The sequence below is a fragment of the Amblyomma americanum genome, chromosome 1 (genome assembly GCF_052857255.1).
Source record: "Amblyomma americanum isolate KBUSLIRL-KWMA chromosome 1, ASM5285725v1, whole genome shotgun sequence".
Taxonomy (NCBI): domain Eukaryota; kingdom Metazoa; phylum Arthropoda; class Arachnida; order Ixodida; family Ixodidae; genus Amblyomma; species Amblyomma americanum.
This window is the reverse complement of record NC_135497.1, coordinates 41,869,045-41,875,578: the sequence shown is the minus strand read 5'-3', so window position 1 is coordinate 41,875,578 and position 6,534 is coordinate 41,869,045. Positions and strand designations below refer to the sequence as shown.

The window sequence follows — 6,534 nt, the reverse complement described above, 5'->3', positions numbered from 1 at the left end:
CTTTCAACTCTCCTACTATCTGCACGTGGTAGCGATTGTGTCTCGGCTAGAGCCAGTGAGCAGGCCTGTGCACTTTCCTTTTCTTCCTTCTTGGCAACAGACAGACAGACAGACAGACAGACAGACAGACAGACAGACAGACAGACAGACAGACAGACAGACAGACAGACAGACAGACAGACAGACAGACAGACAGACAGACAGACAGACAGACAGACAGACAGACAGACAGACAGACAGACAGACAGACAGACAGACAGACAGACAGACAGGAGCCTACAGAAGGCAAAGGCGGAACAATTTATTCCTCATCATCATCATCAGCTTGACTACACCCACTGTAGGGCAAAACATCTCCCATGAATCTCCAATTAACCCTGCCCTTTGCCAGCTGCATCCACCCTTTGCCTGCAAAATTCTTAAACACGTCCGCCCACCTAACCTTCTGTCGCCTCCTGCTACATTTACTTTCTCTTCGAATCCATACCGTTACCCTTAAGGACCGGCAGTTACCTTGCCTGCACCTCGACGCAAAAGAAGCGATAAAGGAGGGACTGACAGAAGAAAGGAAGCGAGAGGTGCCGCAGTAAAGGGCTCCGGAATTATTACGACCACCTGGGGATTTTCAACGTGAAAGGAGGGGCTAACAGAGGAAAAGAAGGAAAAGGTGTCGTAGTGGATTGCTCCGGAATATTTTCGACCACCTGAGATCTTTAACGCGCACTGACATCACGCTTGCCTCACCGCTATGCCTCAGTGGTTAGGGCGCTTGGCTACTGATCCGGAGTTCCCAGGTACGATCCCGACCGCGACGGCCGCGTTTCGATGGAGGCGAGACGCAAAGGCGCCCGTTTGCTTTGCTGTGCGATTTCGGTGCACGTTAATGATCCCCAGGTGGGCGAAATTATTTCAGAGCCCTCCACTACGGCACCTCTTTCTTTCTTCTTTCACTCCCTCCTTTATTCCTTCCCTTACAGTGCGGTTCAGGTGCCCGCCCATATGTGAGACAAGTACTGCACCATTTCCTTTCCCCAATTGGTTTTTGGAGAAATTAAATGGCGCAATATCTGTCTCATATATCGGCGGACAACTGAACAGCGGGTAAAGGAGGGAGTAGAAGAAGAAAGGAAGAAAGAGATGCCGTAGTGGAGGGCTCCGGAATAATCTTGACCACCTGGGCATCTTTAACGTGCGCTGACATAGCGCAGCACACGGGCGCCTTAGCGCTTTACCTCCATAAAAACGCAGCCGCCACGGTAGGGTTCGAACCCGGGAACTGCGGATCAGTAGCCGAGCTCCTAACCACTGAGCCACCGCGGCAGGTCTTTCCCCAAAAAACAAATTCATTTTTTGAGCGTTTCGCTTCCATCTAAACGCGGCCGCGGGGATCGGGTTCAAACACAGGTAAATTTTCACTTCCATATGAGTTTATTCGTGTTTAGAGTGTGGCAGAGATAGTGGCCCAGTTGGAGCCAATCGACTTGCAGCCGGTATAGGCAGCTAGAGGAAGAAGAGCACCTTTCGCGGAATTAATGTTCGAGACATATCTCAGTCCCGAAGAAAAATTCAGCGCGCAGTGCTCGGCCGCACATAAAGCCTGTTGTGGTCATATGAAGGAAAGAAAGAGCACGGGTCTGTCGACAGGTTTTAACTGGGGCACTGCACTGCTACAATAATGCGGTCGAGCAGCCGGCAAGAAATCGAAGCAGCCACTGTGCAATACAGTCTAAGCGCCATAGGCATCTCTGGGAGTCCAATGTGGCCCAACCATACTGCAGTGCCAGAATCACCACAGGCGAAAGACAGGGTAGGTTTCAACTGTTTCTTGTTCGCGTTAGATACTGTCCAAGCGACTCGAATGGATTAGTCGAGGAACAAATTTTGTTTTAGCTCTTGATGCCTTATTTCCGTTTTTATACGGGTTATTAGTGCGTTACTGCAAGCGAAAATGGCGACCGATGTCTGTCTGTAGAGAAAGTGGCAGGTGGCCCACCCGCCACATCGCTCAGCCCAGAAAATCTGCAGAAGCCCAGGTTTTCAGGTTTGCACCAACGCACTTCCCGCCCCTGTGGTTCAGTGGATACAGCGCCCGGTTAATGAGCCGGATTTTTCGGGTTCGAACCAGACTGCGGCAGCCGCGTTCCGATGGAGGCGAGACGCAAAGGCGCCCGTGTGCTGTGCGATTTCGGTGCACGTTACAGATGCTCAGGTGGTCGTAATTATTCCGGAGCCCTCCACTACGGCACCTCTTTCTTCCTTTCTTCTTTCACTCCTACTTTTATCCCATCCCTTACGGCGCGGTTCCGGGGTCCACCGAGATATGCGAGACATTTACTGCGCCATTCCTTTTACTTAAAGACCAATTTTTAATTTTACTCCGCCGCGATGGCTCAGTGGTTAGGTCACTCGGCTACTGAACCGGAGTTGCCGGGTTTGACCCCGACCGCGGCGGCTGCGTTTTTATGGAGGCAAAACGCTAAGGCGCCCGTGTGCTGTGCGATGTCAGTGCGCGCTAAAGATCCCCAGGTGGCCGAAATTATTCCGGAGCCCTCCACTACGGCACCTCTTCCTTTCATCTTTCACTCCCTTCTTTATCTCTTAACTTACGGCGCGATTCAGGTGTCCAAAGATATATGAGACAGATACCGCCTCATTTCCTTTCCCAGAACACCCATTATTATTACCCACGCACTGATCCAACGCAGCATGCATGACGCGCAGGTGGAGGCGTGCGAGGCGTTCCTCGGCGAGCTACGCTTCCTGCAGCGCGTAGCCGTGGCACTGTTCAGCTACGCCTACAGGCTACGCAACAGAGGGCGCTACGAGCAGTGAGCCAGCGTCCGTGGACCCGCGCCTCCGGGACCGTTCACCGACGAGCGCGGGCTGCTCGTCTCTGTCGAGGTGCTTATGCCGTGTCTTTTCTACGCAGCGACCATCCTGGTCATCGCCATGGCCACTAATCGCTTCTTCGCACATTTCACAATACCGCCGCCAACGGCACTGATCATCGATAGATATACAACTTAACCTCGTTATAACGAAGTGGTTCTTTATAGCCCATATTGACCGAGCTTTCAAGGAGAATCGCCAGTGCTTAATTATGCACAACTTTTCGTTATAAACCGTTTCGTCATAACAAGGTTCGACTGTCACTTTCTAAAATGGCCGTAGAGGATCTGTGTCCGGGAGGGTTTCGTTTCGTCCGGTGTATAATTCCGCTAAGATCCGTGCCCAACGGTAGTTTTCCTTGCACTGTCAATTCAAGGGCTGATCTAGCCTGCTTTATGGCAAAGTCACTTCTCTTCACTCTGTAGAGAGCGTAGGAGAGGTGAATATGTTAAAGCATTGTCGTTGCTAACGCAGCCATGCTTGCTTAGCCATATTTTCCGTACGTTTGGAATTACCGTAGTTAGCGTGCTTAACGTAGGCGCGCGGTGCTAAGCACTGTATTACCAGAAGCAACCGTAATACACGTGCTACCGTTACACACACTCACGACGCTTTTGCACAATGTCTATGCACACAAGATGCCCACTGACCACGTGCATGCGGTGCACGCGTGCGCAGATCTGCCTTGAATTCAGCTTCGGGCTGTAGGTGCCGCTGTACGACAAGGAGGCCGACTGCACGATCGCCGTCAACTGGGACAAAGGACAGTGGATTGGCTACGGCAACAAGGCCACCATTCTTAAAAACGTCGGTGCGCGTATCCTAGCTCGCAATGTTTCTGATTTGCGAAGGGTCGCACTCAGTTAATGTACTGCTTGCCTGTAAAACATATCCGTGAAGCACGCCTTGAAAATCAGGGCGGCGCATGCATCAGCACATTCCGGCGTGGTGGTGTGCACTCACGTCACAGGTAGAGGCCGCCGTGCTTGAGACCACGTGTACAGCGAAAACCTACACACGTCTTCCCTTATCGTCACCTGCATTCTGTGACCTATACCCCGTGCTCTTTACCTGTGTCTTGTTATTGTAGCATTAGAAGTTCCGCAACGCAGAATTAGGGCCACAAATCTTTCGCGGACGTATGTTCGAGCAGCTGATGAGGAGTAGAATTGCACTCACGCATTGCTGACACTCTGATGCGACATCACACAACTGAAAGCGCAAGTGACTGTGCAGCGTTCACGGCTTGAAGGTACGTTTCTGAGTTAAATGAGCTTTAAAGTCCCAAATCTGTACTATCAGCAACGCAAAGAAGAAAACTGAGGTGACAACACAAATAAAACCAACATATTACCTCCTGAAGAGGAAATACAATAGAGGTTGATTAAGATTTCAACAAAAAGTCTTTGCACTTTCGAAATAAAAAACAGGAGCCAGTATTGAGCTTCACATGACTATCAGCTTCTCACCGTGCTGTTTGTGGCTCAGCTGTCTTGTTTGCATCTCATTTTTTGCTGCGAGGGACACTGCAGTGGAGGGCTCCATAAATTTAGGCACGCTGGGGTTCTTTAACGCGGCCCCAAGTCGCACAGCACACGGATTCGAGCGAGAGCTGTCCTTAAAGAGACCACCCAAAAAAATGGCGTCGTGCGCCGTCCACACCGTTCAGCACTGCGGAAGAGAGGCACACCACCTTCCGCGCTCGACGCGGCTGGCGAGACGCGCTTTGAAAGTTTGCGGGAGAGGAGAAACGGCGCGTTAAGAACCAGCACTTCAGAAGATAGGAGCGAGAAGGAGAGCTCTGTCGCCACTAGCCACTACACGGGACTGCAACAGACAGGACACATTTGCAATCATTACAGCGACTGCAGGGGTGTGCTGTTCGTAGCGGACGAACGGGTTTTAATATGACACGAGGTAACCGCACGGTTCTATCGACAGCGCATTGAAAGCAGCTATGGGGTTGTAAAAAACACTTCATGACAAATGAAGAATTCATGCACACGCTAACTTGTACTAATTGCACACACCATTTAAAAAAATGCCGTTTTTGCTGAGCTGCGAAAATTTTGATACCTAATCATTATATGCTGTGACAATGCGAGAACATAAGAACCTCACTGTGAGGTGGTATTCACTACTTTGCACCTCCCAGCCGTAACATATGACAAGGTTTTTCCCACAGCGGCCACCTTGATTACTTTCTCTCCTCTCCCCTGGAAGAGGAGAGGATGATGCTCATTTCTGCACTGCCGTCGGTTAACAGTGGCAGGTCGCAGCTGCCTCTTCCATGTTCTTGGCAGGTGGCTTTAGCATATGCTAAGGTGCAACATTTTACCTTGCTGGTCGCAAGATGTGATACCACTGGTGAGTGCGGGGACATGGGACTCTTATGCTATCCATAAAAACGCTAAAAGCAGTGGTAGCTAAAATTTGCACATGATCAGTAAAACTACGCGGAAGCACCACATGCGCGAAATGCGGCTAACAGCGCCCAGAAAGTTAGTTTAGCGTTTCTCCCCTTCATTTAAATGCGGTCGACGCGGCCGGGATTCAAGATCACAACCTTCGGCTCAGCAGCCGAGGCCAAACTGTGTGAGCCGTCGGACGGGTACGCCTTCCGGGTTTATAGTGTTTACGCCTGCTAGGCAGTTAATGGTCGACGATTAACGCGCAGGTGCTGTTCGCCAAGCGAATGCGTATGGGCGGTATCTCTGTGGTGACCGTTGACATGGACGACTACAACGGCGACAGCGGCCAGCGCAATGTGCTGCTGGGACAGCTGCACAACGCGCTCAACGAACTGGACCGGCTCATCAAGAGGCTATCGGCGAACCACAGTCTGCCTGAGTCAGCGTCGTCGTCAACGACCACCGCGTCCCGCAGGACTGCTGCTACGGCGAGCACCTAGATGATTCCGGCTAGGCCTAGAGGGCGCATGACAATCGCTTGGTTCAGCGACCGCGAGACTGTGCGCAGGGATTCACTTGACTGCATAGGGCCTCGCTTACTTCGTGGTTCCAGATTGAATGAATGCAACTTGGATGTAAAATATACGTTTTTCATTGAAGCCAAGATGCATGTCGGTCTTTGTAGTATGCTGGCATGTTTGAATGTATCAAGAGACGATTCATACAGCGAAAGCTGTCTGAGCAGATGAGCAAAGAGATTTTACACCCCGCACATTATAATAAAGAGGACTTTTCTGCACTGACGGCAGACGAGAAGGGTCTGCTAGCAGAAGGGGGAAGGCTACCGGCCACTGCCTTTTATGCGCCCAAAATAGACAGTCGGCTGTGAGGCAGCTGCATTGGTGTACTCCAGGCTGTTTTTGACCATGTGGGGTTTTGCAGTGTGCACAGAAATATAGGAACACAGGTGCTTTTAACGCGATAGCTTTAAGAAGTTCATGTGGCAGAACATCCGACGTCGGCATCGGCCACAGTAAGCGAAAAATCCCCAGAGAAGCAACCTAGAAGGTGGGTGGGCCTGCTAAGTCATGTCACCTTGTGGCGGCATCACAACGTGCCCACAGGACTGTGCGCAAACTGCCCACCGTGGCAGTTATATTAATGATTGGTCGAGAGACGTCGCTGGGAAGAGCAACCTGGATCGCACATGTCTCACCAGTGGCAGCATCGGCCC

General features: G+C 51.2%; 1 long non-coding RNA gene across 1 annotated transcript; it reads left to right on the top strand.

Moving 5' to 3' along the window:
• Positions 1-1,741: 1,741 nt before the first annotated feature.
• LOC144132285 (uncharacterized) lies at positions 1,742-5,834 on the top strand. The gene is made up of 3 exons (XR_013314758.1): positions 1,742-1,807; positions 2,722-2,901; positions 5,567-5,834. It is a non-coding gene; the product is annotated as an uncharacterized LOC144132285 (long non-coding RNA).
• The last annotated feature ends 700 nt before the right edge of the window (positions 5,835-6,534 follow it).